Source organism: Pleurodeles waltl, chromosome 1_1 (genome assembly GCF_031143425.1).
Source record: "Pleurodeles waltl isolate 20211129_DDA chromosome 1_1, aPleWal1.hap1.20221129, whole genome shotgun sequence".
Lineage (NCBI taxonomy): Eukaryota > Metazoa > Chordata > Amphibia > Caudata > Salamandridae > Pleurodeles > Pleurodeles waltl.
Window position 1 is genome coordinate 673,362,602 of NC_090436.1, and position 14,970 is coordinate 673,377,571.

The window sequence follows — 14,970 nt, forward strand, 5'->3', positions numbered from 1 at the left end:
GAAGTATATTTGACACTTGATAACTTGACAAGCAGGACGCATAGGAGGGGCTTAAGGGACAGATGAAAGGGAGAGGAATGCGTATTGGTAGAGATACTAAGTGAGAGAAAGCACATTATTTTGTGAAACCACCAACATTCTTTAAGTCTTTCCAAACAGAAAGAGGGTGAGAGTGTGTATGCGTTTTTGTCTGTATCTAAAAATTCCTAGTGAAATCAGACAGACACTGCTACATACCAGACGGAAAGCACCTGTATCCAACTATTTATCATAAAATAGATTTATTAGGGGGGGTGTAACACACAAAACAACCCCCCGAAGCTACGCTCCTGATAAAGGCCTCGTTATTAAATCTTCTTGGTAGTAAAAAGAAAAAATATTTAAGCATCTATCACCAGGGTTAGCATCTCACAGCAGAAGTGCGGGGGATTTTAGTTTTTACAATAATCATTAATAATGTGGACGCCTCCTCTTGTTGCTGAGCCACACAATGGGGATATATGTTAAAACTATTGTCTCCTACTTTGCAGTGTTTTTTTTTTTATATTTGGATTCGATTTTTCTGCAATCAGTGCATGATGCTCAACAGTTCATCGCAACTTCACGTACATTGGAGAGGAAATATATTAGTTCAGACTTTACAGTAATACAGTGCATTGGCAGTTTATTAACTACGGTCGAGCTAGTGACTGAGAACCTTCCGTGTAGTTTGGTCATCTACCATATTCTAGAGGGATTGTGTCACATGGGGCCCTCCAATCATGTCACCCATTTCCATACTGTGGTGGCTCGTCCAGCGACCCCATATCTTATGGAACTTCTTAGGGCATCCTCTGGCCTTGTAGGTAATTTTTTCAGCAGCCCTGTTTTTCCATTCCCAAAGTTTTGAGTTTTCTGCCGACCCCCTCCGCCCTTCCCCCCACTATTAAGCCTCATCCTTTTTTGCCACTATTAGGCCAAGGTTGCTAAAAAGGAATTTTGTTTGTGGGAGAATTGACTTCTCTGTGGGTATACCCAAGAGAATATATTTGGGGTCAGTCGGGATCTATTCCCCCAGTACTTTGTTTAGCTCCTTAATTATATCAGTCAAGTATATTTCTATTCTGAGCCAGTCCCATAGTTTGTGGAGAAACGTCCCCATCTCTGATCCGCATCTTAGACAATTGGGAGACTCTGCCGTTCCAAGTTTATGCAAGCATGCACTATCATAGTAGGTCCTGTGCAGGATCTTAAACTGGACCAGTCTTAGCATGGATTTAATTGCCACCTCCCTCTGGTGGATCAACACCGCTACCAAAACTGTGTTAGCTAATTCTTCCACCTCACCTTGCCATCTTTCACTCTATTTCGGTAATGAGTTCAGCATATTGTTGTTTATCATCGTATAGGTCTGGGAGACTACTTTTGTTTCTCTCTCTTCCTGGCGTAACCTCCCCTCTAGTGGTGAGTAGTCAGGATGTCTGCAGTGTCTAGTCTATCTGTCCTCCAGCCATGTGTTAGTTGTATGTACTTAATGTTGTCTGGTTCAGCTGGTAGTCGCGCTGAAGGGAGTCAAAGGGGATCAGGTCTCCTCCCTCTAAGCGGTCACCCAGCCTAGAGATCTCAACCATATCCCTTAGTTTTACAAATTTCTTTCAAGCGAGCTCCTGCCCATGGAGGGGTTCTCGACCGAGTTTAGATCCCCATCCTATACATTTCTCTGACTATTTGCAGGCTTATGTTGTCACCTTTGTTGCAGGTAGCAAGTTTCTTGATCCCTTTGCTCCATAAAAAAAATTGGAGGTAGGGGTGAGATAATAATTGGGTGCTCTCTAATACGATTGTGGGGTGGCCTCCAGGCACGTGGCCCCATTCATTAACCACTATTAAGTGTGCCACCTAATAGTATGCGTGTGTATCTGGGAGAACTATTCCCCCGTTATATCGGTTGCGCTGATGTGTCGACATCGCCACTTTGGGTGTCCCCTATACCATAGCAGTTTCTGGACCTCTTCCTCTATCTTTGCAAAGACCTCCTCCGGGATCTTGTGGTATGTGTTTTGGAGGATGTATCTTAACTTCGGTAGAGTTATCATCTTGTACATGGTGGCTTGCCAATGTCAGTGGCAGAGGTCTGCATCCTTCCACATCTCTGTGGAAATCTGTTAGTATTCTCGGTGTGTTTCTATCTAGACTTCTGTCCCTATCTGTGGTCATGAAGAGTCCCAAATATTGGAACCCCTCCTTGTCTATGCTCAGAGTTCCTGGAAGGTCCGGTGTGTCATGGTGCTCACTGGGTATAGTCATGATTTGTCCTAGTTTATCCTGTAGCTTTTGTGGGTTCCATATTGTTCCCATATTGTTGAAAAATTCTGAACACTCCTGGGAGTGTTATATTTGAATTTGTAACATAGAGAAGTATGTCATCGGCATAGAGGGAGATTTGTTCATCCTTTGCTGCCTCCTCCCTAGTTCAGAATCCTGTGATTTCTGGTTGTGTCTGAACCATGCAAGCCAATATCTCAAATCTGAGGGCAAACACTAAAAGGGACAAGAGGCATACCTGCCTTGTACCTCTCTCGATTGGGAATTCCACTGACATCTCGCCATTAATCTTGACCCTGTCCACAGGGTTTCTAGAAAGTAAGGCTACCCAGGCCATAAATTAGGGTTCAAACCTGAGTCTCTTCACAACTTGTCAGAAAAGGCCAATGGATGGAGTCAAACTTCTTTTTGTCATCTAGGCACAGAAAGATATGGGGGTCCTCTCTTGTCTGTACTGTCTCCATCAGTTGTAGAGTCTGCGAAGTCTTGTTGCCCTCCCTGGCAAAAAGCCGGCTTGTTCCTTATGGATTAAGGAGGTTATCACTGATAATAGTCGTGTGGCTACTATCGTTGCCAGGCTCTTAGTTTAGATATTTAGAAGAGAAATTGGGCACTCTGAAATACATTTCATAGGTGTTTTTGGCTAGCCTTATGGATCACCACTATTACTGTTTTGCAAGCGTGTAATGGGAAGGTTCCCTCTTCCATAGCCTCTACATACATTCACAGCAGGTGTGGACCCAGGATGCCGGTATTTCTCTTAAAGAACTCCGTCGGTACCCCATTGAAACCTAGCATTTTCCTGGTCTTTAGCTTGCTCATGGTGACCACTACTTCAGATAGAGTGACATCTTCCTCTAGAAGCAGACGATCATCAATTGTCAGAGTAGGGATGGCTACCTTTTTAGGTATTCTGCTATGCGGGACGTGTCAGCTAACGGACAAGCCTTGTAGAAATCGGGATAATTATGTGCAAATTCATTAGTAGTTGCCTGAGTCATGGCATAGGATTTAACGCCTTCTCCCTGTATGGTATGGATCCAATGCACTTCCAATTCCATCTTACCCAACCAAGCCAGCATTCTACCAGCCTTATCTCCCTCATCATATAGACAGTGCTGCATGGCTAGGATCTGTTTTCTTGCCTTATTGTGCGCTAAGGATTGATCTTCTATTTGTGGATGATTGCTAGTTCCCATAGGGTGGACGGTTCCTTCCAACTCCACCAGTCTTCTTTCCAGTGATTCCTCTTCTTTTTATGAGCGATAATTTTTTTGTGCCCTAACCCTTAACACTGTTTTATATACCTCCCAAGTATGACTGCTGAAGGTACAAATTCTTATTCTTATTGAAGCATAGCTCTGTGTCCACTCTACGTTCACAGGAAATTGCCTTGCCCATCAGTTCCCAAGCATTCAGTTGCCATCCAGGCCTTGATCCATGGATCCGGAGTCCAAACGTGAGCCAAAGGGGTGAGTGGTCTGATAGGCCCCTTGCTGGTTGTTCTGCCCTTGTTAGCTCCTTACCTCTCCTGAAGTCTGACAGTCCCATGGTTGTCACAAACCTGCTAAGGGTGTTTCTTTTAGTGATGGTGATGTTAGGCCTGTGCGGTCTATGGCTGGGCTAGCTACATTGTTGAAGTCCCCCCCCTGCAATGTTGAGGAGCCCTCTTCCTGTAGTATCTTGGCTACTTTGCCAAGGATGGTCTTTGGCAGTTTTGGAGGACATGTACATTAATATCTCTCCATCCCCACATTCCCTTGACCACTACATAGGTCCTGTTAGGGTCTGTCCAAGATTTTTCAGTCTTGAATGGGGGTATTATCCTAATTAGTATGGCCCCCACAAGGAACCTGTGGTGAAGCCTGCTTGGGCTAGTATCTTGTAAGCCCCTCTTCCCAAGAATCCGTATTGGTTGCCCTTCAAGTGCATCTCTTGCAATAGAGCTAGGTCTGGATTAATTCACCTGACATATGTGGCCACCAGCCTTCGTTTAACTTTGTTTCCTAGTCCATCGATATTACAGGTCAGTATTGAGTACCTCTTATTGTTTTGTGTCAGCCCCACTCATCCGTATTGTGTATTCGCATTAGGCCGTCATGTGTGGCTTCCTCCACTTCTGTGTCTGTATTCTTTGCTGTTCCACTCCAAATGTGTAAATCTCTTGTTTCTGTCACCCAACTTCAAAAGCCCTCCTACCTCTCTCTGCCCCACCTCCTCTTGCCCCCTGCGCATGTTTCGCCCTTCATCAACGTAACAACTGTGTCGCAGGACAGGCCTGAGAAGTCCATTCCCCAACCCCATTCAAACACCCACCCTGTTGTTAATCGGCCCCAAGTGCTTAATATAGGAGTCATAGGTCTCTGGAACAAGAGAACAAAAACATAAGAAGTAACAAAAACTTTCCCGGTTACTTTGTGGAACTTCTTGGAGGGGTGGTGATTTGTTTGCCTTCTCTGTCACCTCCGTCACTCCGTTTGGCCCATCTGGTCACTCAGTGGTCGCAGTCGTCTTGCACTATTTAAATTTCTGGATCTCTGCAACAGAGTGTTCTCTTTCATGTTGACTAGGTCCTGTCTACCACTGGTGGATGATTAAGCTCTGGATCCGACGTATAATCTGGGTCAGATAAGTCCAATGTGGTGACCTTCCTTGTTTTGACATATTTAGTGGCATACTCACAAGGAATTGGAGCATTGGCTCCGATGTGTCAGTTTCCATGCGTCACCCTGTACCCCCCCTAATTACACCATGGTAGCACTATATTTACAATACAGCACACCATGGCATATGCAAGAACAATAGCATCAGAATGTTTTACACTATTGTGGCGCTTTGCTGGAGTAGCTCCAAAAATGTTGGCGCTAGTCCAGCAAAGCACAAGGAAGCCCATAGGCTAATGCACTAATGTCACTTTAATGCCTGCCCTGATCAGGAATTAAAAAATCACACTAGGTTCGCACAGTTTCAGTGTGCCATTTTTTTGGGCCTCCCTGCCGAGGAACACCCCCCTCCCCTTGCATACATTAAACCTGGTTCAGGTATAATGTGGCATAAGGCATTTTAAAGTGGCATAATGCTTTCATTGTGCTACTTTGTAAATATGGCGCAGGGTGGGGGACGGCTTAGCGCCATCTTAGCATAAAAAAAGAAAATTATGCTAAGGCTGTGCTAGGGGCTTGTATATATGGCCCTTTGTCATTTTTATTGTTCTGGTCGGTTCCCCCTCCATATCTGATGGAAGGCTAAATTTCGAGGCTTGTCATCTGGTCAGTATAGGGGTTTTCAAAAAGTTTTTGCTTGTGGTGGCACCTCAGCTGTCTTTCCCCTGTCTCCATATTTTAGGTCTCTCTCCTCCCATTGGGCTTTGGGTTGACTCCCTTGTCCTCATTCTAGCCACACAGGCAGATGCTACTCCAGCCAGGTCCCTGACTCCTCTGGTGCCTGGAAGAAGTGTGCTTCATTGTCATGGAGAACTTTGAGTTTTGCTGAGAAGAGTAACATGTATTGTAGGTGGAGAGCTTCTAGTTTCATTTTGACTGAGTCAAAGGTTCTTCTCTGCTTTTGGACCTCCTGGGAGTAGTCGGGAAACACCATGATTTTGGAATGTTCATGGTGAAGCTCCCCCATACGCTGCACTTCTTGAGGTATCATATCTGGTAGAGGTATTTAAAAAAACTGGTGATGATCGGGCATGGGGGAGCATCCACTGTGAGCCCTATGGGCTCATTATATAACAAAACATGTTAAGAATTGTGCTGTGGGGCGGAAAGCTAATAACCACTTTTCCAAGAATGATCCCATATGTGTGCCTTCAGTCCCTTCCAGAAAGCCTACAAAGCTTTAGCTTATGCATCCTTGTGCAGTTTTTAGCATCATCTGCTCTCCAGGATACTTTTTTCAAGGCAGCACTGAGGCCGTGCGTTACATAAGAGACATTTCCCTAGATTTTGATGGAGTAGGTTGATCTCAGAATGTATTTCTCTGGACGAGTGTATGTCCTGTAGAAGAACTGCTTTGTTTGGCATAATGAATTTCCCTTCCTCGTTTTCGGCATGGAGGGGGGGCATTATTTTCATATATCTGTCCATTTTCCCCAGTTTGGCCAACTTAGATTCTTTGTCTTTGGCCATGTTGTTCGAAATGGACTCTACCTGGTATTAGGTAGCAGCAGGGATTTTTTGGCTAGGGGACACTTAGATTTAGGTTTCACCTCCATCCTCTCCTCCGGGGTCCATGTGTTGTAGTGTGTGCAGGTTGCCAGCCTGGGGAGATATTGGGGTAGTGGCTGTTGTAGTACATCCTCTGCCCGTCAGGGAAGTTGAGGTGTTCAGTGTCTGCACAGATGCAGGAACACTCTGGTGTCTCCTAGGCCTGTGTGTCATTGGGGTTTCATTGCAGTTAGACTGTTATGTGAGGTTCCTCCACAACCATCACACTGTCCCTTGTTTCTCTCCTAATGCCAGTCACCTCGTCCCCCCACTGCGGGTCTAGGGATGCTCTGCCTCTCTTCCATTCTCTTAAGTATTCTTTGTGTTTGGTTCACCCAGTCAGGGTGCTTGATACACTACTTGGGGGAGTCACTGGGTGCCGGGGGCTCCTCATGCCTTGTAGTCTTCTGTCATCTATTAATGGCACCAACCTGTGGGGGTGGGGTATTTGTTCCTCTTGTCTCCTTCCTTGTGACAGCAGCTCCCCAAGTGTGATGGCTGGGTGGGTGGATCACCTCACCTCTGTTAGGTGAGCATCAGAGGCCAAAGTAGTATTCTGTAGCTGGGCCCTTAGCAGGCTATTCCATATTTAGGGGCTGCTTCTAATGTATGTCATTCTCCCTATGATGCTTTATATTCCCTTGCCACCTCTGTAACGTCGTTCAGGGGCACTCCTTGACTGTACTCCAGTTTGTATTGTTCCTGCTGTTTCAGGGGAGGGAGGAATGGCCGCTTTCTTCTGTTGGGCCCACAAGTGCTTGCTTTGCACCATCTTCTATTTTCCCAGACGTCTCCTTAGGTGTTTTGGGCAAGCCAACCGAAGCACAGCACTGGGTCGAGAAAAGACACCTACTGGCATCAATGAGGCATCGGCCACCTCACGGTGGACATTTGTTTCCCTCAGGCCACACGTTAGGTTATTTTGGATCGTCACTCTATGCCGGTGCTGTGATTCACTCCTACAGCCAATTGTGTGCGGGTCCCGGCACAGTCCTCAGCCTCCATGTCACTTCCCTGTCTCCATCTCCCAGCTCCCCCAGGTGCCCCCACCACTGCCTACCTCCGATGTACTTTCTCAGAGTCCAGGGTTTGCCAGCTCTAGCTGTGTTGTTAGGTCCACGGATCCTCAGATTCAGCACTCAAAGGAGCAGGCTGGACTTTCCAGTGCCGCAGGAGGGAGGGCAGAGACCCCTTCTGGTTTTCGCCTCAGGCCAGCACCACCGTCTTATTGTTCACACTGCGCTGCCCAGGTATCGTGATTCCTCCTTTCACCACCATGTTGGGGTGGCTGCCAGGATCTGGAAGAAGGATGAGGTGCTAATCTATGGCCGCCCTGGTTTTCTCCAACCAGCGGTTGATTGCACTGTTTGTCTACCCAGATGTCAGACATTGTTGTGTGTCGAATGGTGCGCCAATGTCAGGATTGAAGTAAGATATGTAATGGGCCAGCGGAGTCAGCAGCAAACATTGCTATTCAGCCATATTGCTGGCCACGCTCCCATCCTACTTTGTAATGTTGAGCATCTTAGCCGCAAGATGCGATTTTGGTTCTTTCAAATGTAATTATATCAGAGACCTCTTAGTAGTTAGAAGTGCAACCAAGAGAATCCAAGACTGGGCCGGACTCAAAACCCAAAGCAGCACTGGTAAATTTTGTCAGACCACCCCCCCATAGAGTGCATGAAGGTGCAAGCTTGACCACTACAATGGAGTGCAGGGAAAGGGTTCCACACCCCAGAAAAATGACAAAACAGTGCATTCTACAACATGTTTACTTATATATTCAATATGATACTTTTTTTAAAGCATACTAAATAATGACCTTACGGTACACCAGGATGCAGCAGTCTTTATTGGGGCTCTTCAATGATTCCCTCACCATCTCCCTCTGACAGTGGCTCTCCTCTCTCCACCTCCCCTCCCACATATATTGTATTTGTTTTATAACACCTCTTTTACTTTACATCACACACACATACAGAGACAATGAATCAAACATTTAAAAATCAGTGTATAGAAAATGATGACAAGGCAGACTACAAGGTGTATGATTCACATCTCATCCATACTGGTAGGCATTTGTAAGACTGCTTGGTCTGGGGAAGCATAAATTTGGATTTCAGAATGTAACTCAGTGGTTATGGTTGACTATATTAATGGCAACTTATTTCTACCCAAACAAACCCTCTTTAGCAAAATGTGGGTCATTAAAGACTGGAAAAAACATACCTTTCTGACCTGTACCATGCAGTCTTCACGGAACTCATTGATGGTGGTTCTTAGCTCATTACTAGATTATGATTGTAATTTATGAACTGCACAGTAACAAAAGAAGCTCTGTGACAAAAGCAGTATCCCTACAAGCTGTACACATAAAATACTGTTCTGTGATCTGCATAGTACACATTTTTACAGCAGGAATGTTAACCCTCTGTGTTGCCTTAGATGAGTCAAAACTGCCACTAAACAAAACCTTGATCTCTCTCCATCAGGTACATTAATCACCAGAGTTATTCTTGCACTGTTATTGTTGCCTGAAAACTGTTTGCTATACAAGGAACTCCGTGGTGCTGTTAAAACTGCGTTACTGCTGCCTCCTTCGGAAATGCCTGATGCCAGGTACTGCCTATTTGGCCTTGATCCAAGAATAATTACTACATGGAAGGAACCCCATAATGACTGAAACAATAGATGTAGCAAAACTATACTGTGTCCCATTAAATCACAGAAAACATTGAACGAAAATAAAGGGAAACAATGCATGTGATTATGTATCATATAAAAGCATAGAGCAATTACATGGATCAGATAAGGAAAATTATTATTTGAAATAGAACCTCAACTGTAATACATGGGGTTCTAAAAGTCATAGTTCAGCTTTCAAGGAGAACCCGGTGGTAGGTATTCAAATACAGCAAGTTGGGTCATTTTTCTAATGTTTGTCTAAGGAGTAGGAAAATGGTTAACACGGTACCTGATGGTGAGGTATAAAAGTGTGAAGGAAAGGATATGGTCTTGTCTGATTCATAGGTTGGGCATGATTCTGTTTGTGTGTAGGCGAAGGGTAATGGAAGAGGCTGGTTCTGACCTGTATGTCCCGCCTGCATGAAATATTAATCTTGATGGACTAGAGTTATGAGTGTGAGCAGACTCAGGGTCCCCTTTCACCATAATTTCTGATCAATTTTTCATCAGAATTTAAGTAGATGAGAAACGTGAACCTAATTAGATTAGAGCATTTGCCTTTGTATGAAGTATAATACATGTGCAAGGTTTTTTGTTTCATATGCTTCCAGGCCATACACATTTTGGGTAAGATATCTGTTGCAAGGCATGGGCAACATGTTTGGGATGATGGCATCAAGAAAAGCTAGGAATTAGAAATGAACCAGGCTGAGAAAACATGATGCACTACATGCATGTGACTGACGTGTGTGGAAGCAACATTAAACACAAAGGTGTATATCATAAAGTTTAGAACTGGCAAACGGATTTTCTCAACATATTAAACCAAAACACCGTAATATTTCTATTAAATACAGATTAAGAAATGTTAATTCCTCTAGGAGGAAGGAGATATCCATTCTGCTTATGGACATGTGTGAAAAGGGAGTGATTGAAATAGTAGATGAATTAGAAAGGATTTTACCTACAGTTTTGGCGAGCATGAAGGTCAGGTTTGTTGTTTGTGGGTGCTGACGTAAGCCCCTTAATCAGACACATTTAAAAATTCTGCTCCTGAATATTAACCAATTTCTAGCAACAGTAGATGGAGCTACGTGTATTGCATCCCCTACAAGTTGAGTGGAACATCGTCAAATTAAAATATTACCTGAAAGCAGTATTTAGATACAGTTATTAGCGCTAATGTAGCTTTGTTGCTTGATTGATAATTTACCTTACAAAACAAAAGACGAGGTGTCTGGCAACACAGGAAACTGTTTAATTAAACATTATGGCTGGGAGAGCAGTTACAGAACGTTTGTCTGAGGAGTGTCTCGCATTGTACAGGCAAATAAAGCAAGTTTTATACATTTCTCTGGGTTTAATAAAACCATAAATAGGTGAACAGTTGTCACAGAGGCATAGATACAATTCTAGACATGGAATGAAGGTGGGCCTCGACCTGGCATGGACACAATGTGGGCCAGCAAGTACGTGTCCAGATGTGGGTGCGTGGTCACTGCGTGTGCTGTGCCATGATTGAGTAAGTGTACCTAATTACATGTGGCATCTAATTTTATGGTATTTTGGGAATGCATGCATGCTCTGGTCATGTGCGCTTTATTGTGGCCATTCTCTGGGGACCGTTGTAGTGTTTCTGCCTATCTGTGGGATCTAATTTAAGTTCTCCTGTTTGTGTGTTTGGCTGCTGGCTAAGTCTTACCCCACCTGTGACCTGTCAGTCATTAACCTTCAGGCCTTGGTCTCAGAGCCTGCCTGACCATGTACCTACATACTGGGATTGGCTGAGAGTTCACGATGGAGGAATCTAACAGTGGTGGCGTGTGACTTTATGCACAAATGATACATTTTTATACACAAAGATGTTCGCTTGTTGGGCACATTGTCATTGGTCAGTCCACTACCAACAGCTTTTACAAAACTAAAAATGCATCTGGTGTAGCCTCTGGTTCCTCAGACTTTCAAACAACTTTGTTTGGAAAGATGGAGGGAGGATTTGTTTTCCAAGATTATATTTTGATGTTCACAAACTGTTGAAAAGCAGTCAAGAACCAAGACACTAATGTGCTATTCACCACATGCCTTGAGCTAGTGTTGCCTACCCCCTATCTGACTTGCTGCATCCAGCAGAATTATGCTAAAGCTCAGACCAACCAGGTAGGGAAAAGAGGGTGTGGAAGAGAGAAAGGGAAATGGCTGACGAGGGTTCATCACAGTTTGACATCCTCATTCTCCATTCTTTCTTAAATGTGTCCTTCTGTCCTTTGCCCAGTCCTGCTTTTGTGTTGAGCATCAGGAATTGGAGATGATTTGTGTATAATAGACCTGGACGAAATTGAAATTATATGCTAATGTAATTCACATAACGTTGGGAATTTCATGTTATGCTTGTTCCACAAAATTACTCCAATACTCATCTCCCCTTTGCATAATTATGTGCCATTTACAGGTAAAAACGCACTGCATGTGGACAGGAATAACAGCACATGAACAACTGTTAGTAGTGCTTTTGCTTTTTTGTGCAAAAGTTTGGTGCAAAATGTGTGCTAGAAATTATGTTGAGCTCTAGTTGCCCCTTGTTGTAAAGCACCCCTTTTTAGTGGTGACCTCCAGTTTTCAATTGTTTTTGTTGGGACTCACTTGCTGGTAATCTTACACTGGAATACTGCTATTCAGTGCCCCTTTTATGTGCTTTTACCTCGAAAACATGTTGAAGTTGGCTCAAAAACTGAAAGGTACATTTAACTTTCCTTTAAGGCCATAATATTTAGTGAAGAAATATACCCATTGCATGGAACAATTACATGACACCTGTGACCTGCAGCACCTATGGGGCTAGTCAATGCTGGGGCAGTGAAAACATGGTTTCAGGCCTATAGTATATATGTTGACAGTATCGACATGAACCCCACCACAAGACCCGTCAAAATCATCCCTTTGACAGGTCAGAAAACTGTTTTGAAATATTAAATACATTACTTCTAAATGCACCTTACTGTGGGGAAAAGGGAAGCTGCAGCCAACAAATGGTAAGCCACAGATGTGCTCTAAGCCCTTTTCTACCTACAACAGCGTCTCGCTAGCAATATGTATGTTGTAGCGCATACTATCACTTGCTATTGTAGGCTCGACCCTAAAAAGGTGGGTGAGATGCTCTGTGAACATTTACTCCATTGGTTAGACCATGCCCAGGAATCTCCCTCATCCTCTAGCTTATGTCTGACATAAATATGGTATCCCCAGAAACCCCCCTAGAAGACTAACTCAACCTGCGGAAGATCAGAAGACTACTGAAGCTGCTGTTGGTGCCCTGATGTGTACCCTGATGGATTGACCTGCTCAGGTCAAAGATGTGGATTCCAAAGGTCATTTGGCTGACTTTCTTTGTAGCTACTGGTACTCAAGTTTCAAAAGGCCATTTCATGGACGTACTCAGCTCACCAGTGTCAACTGAACCGGGGCTGGCCTTTGCTGTTGGTATCTGCCTAACACCCTCTAAGTACCCTCCCATAAGGTCATGTGGACCTTTAGAAGTGTAATCGTGTGGTTGTTTGGGCACCAAAATAAATTTTGGAAGCTTCTAAAAACGTTTCCTCCAGAACTTCTCGGGGACCCGCAAAAAAAGTATTTGACCAGCAGTTCTATGGTACTGAATTTTAGCTTTGACTAGGGGAAGGCTCCAGGCACCTCCAAAACAAATGACTAAGGACTGGATGTACAAGCCATTTTACTGGTCGTAAATGGCCTATCGGGGCATTTGCGACTGGTAAAATATATTTTGGCATGTACAAAAAGGCGAAATGTGATTCAGTAACCTTTTACCGAATCGCATTTTGCTTTTGCGACTCAGTATCAGGAAGGGGTGTGTTTAGAGCATCCCTTCCTAAAACTGGATAGCACTGACATGTATGAATGTTTTGCGACCATGAAGACAGTTGCAAAACATTCACAGTTACCACCAACTTCAAGTTGGAGGTAACCATTCACAAATGGGAAGGGGGTCACCAAGGGACCCCTTCCGCTTTGTGAATGGGGGTGAAAAACTTTTTTCAGAGTGGCCAGTGGTCCTTGGAACCACTGCCTTCTCTGAAAAAATGAAAAGAAAACTTTTATTTTAAGGAAAACAGGCTGCATTGGGGGAAAAACCTGCTTTATTTAAAAAGCAGTCACAGACATATGGTGGTGTGCTGTCCCCAGCAGGTCACCATCCCTGCAAGTGCAGCCATTCCCAATGGGGTCGCAAAGTGCAACCTACCTCATGAATATTGATGAGATAGGTCATTTGCGACCCCTTTGAGAATCGCAAACAGTGAGCTTTACACTGTTGTACATTTTTTTTTGCGAGTCACAATCTGCGATTACCAAAAGGATCACAAATTGCGAGTCGCAAAACAAAATGTCATACATCTGTTCCCATTTTGCACTGGGAATTTCTCAGTGTAAAATTTGACAGCAAGAAATCTCCAGGCATTCAGTGGGACTAAAGCGCCATAAATATCCAGTGTTCGGTTTCAAGGTGGCAGCTGCAAGTTCAGCAGCAACCCCCTCAAGGAGGATTTTTCTTCCAAAAATGGTACTATCCCTTACTGTGTTAGGACTTTGAAAATGTTATTAACTTTGAGACTTTCACCAGGTCCAATCTATGTATGTATCTGACCAGGGTTCTATCAAGGTGAGTCTCAAGTCATGCCTCAATCCTGCTCTACCGCTTCCCCAGACTATCATTAGCTCTTTTTGCTTTTTGACATCATTTTCACTTAAATGTAAAAAAATAATAAAAAAAAATCATGTCTTCAGTTCCCCTTATTGGAATTTTGTCACTCCCTTTTTTTGTTTTCATTATTTTGAAATTGGTTGTTGAATTTTACTTGGTTTGTGATTTTTTTCTACTTTTTTTTTCTGATTAAATACTTCACATATTGCTTTGATGGGAGCCCGACTGCTTTGTATTGCACTAACAGGGATTGAGCACAGTTTATGTTTTTTAATTTGTATGCCATCTTGCAGGTTACAAGAGGGTAGTTAAAGATACTGGAATTATCACAAATGATTGGATGAAAGTGGAAGTTTGAAGTTAAGTTGAAAAGGGTTAAGAGTAGACTGAATTGGAAGCAGGCCTTCATTTGGATGTTGGGGCCTGTCCTTTGACCAGTTCTCTATCGCATAATGCCACATCTGATTCTGATGTGGATATGAGTGCTAGTGAAGGGTCTTCTGAGTAATATGGCATTATTGATTTGCATGTTCATATGAAAACTGTATGGAAGTTGGTTCAAGGAGATCTTGTTGCATGTTTCATCCAAATGAAATTTGAAGAGTGTTTAATATTTCAGAATATAGATGAGAAGACGGTATGTAGTAGAAGAAAGTATATGATTTTGTGATCAATCTTGCTCATGTTCTAAAAAATTTCCAGTTGGATTTTTAAGGGGGAGGGAGTGATAGAATTATTCTGTCTCGTGCTTCATTAACAGCACCCTTTGATTGAAATGCTATTTGTGCATTCCATATGTCCCAGATCTTTTAAATAACGTTTCCTACCTAAACTGTATGACTTTGATTCTTTGCACACTCAATTGACTGTTCATATGTTCATTTTCATATTACTGACCTTTGAGGTAGTTAGTGGTACAGGTAGTGTGCTGACTCAGAAAGATTCTAGAGGGTTGGCCATCTTCTGAAATTACTGTGAGAAAGCCTGGAAGTATAGGTATTCTTGGGGTTGTGCAGAACTAAAGTCAAGTCAACATTAACTCATAGCACCACACAG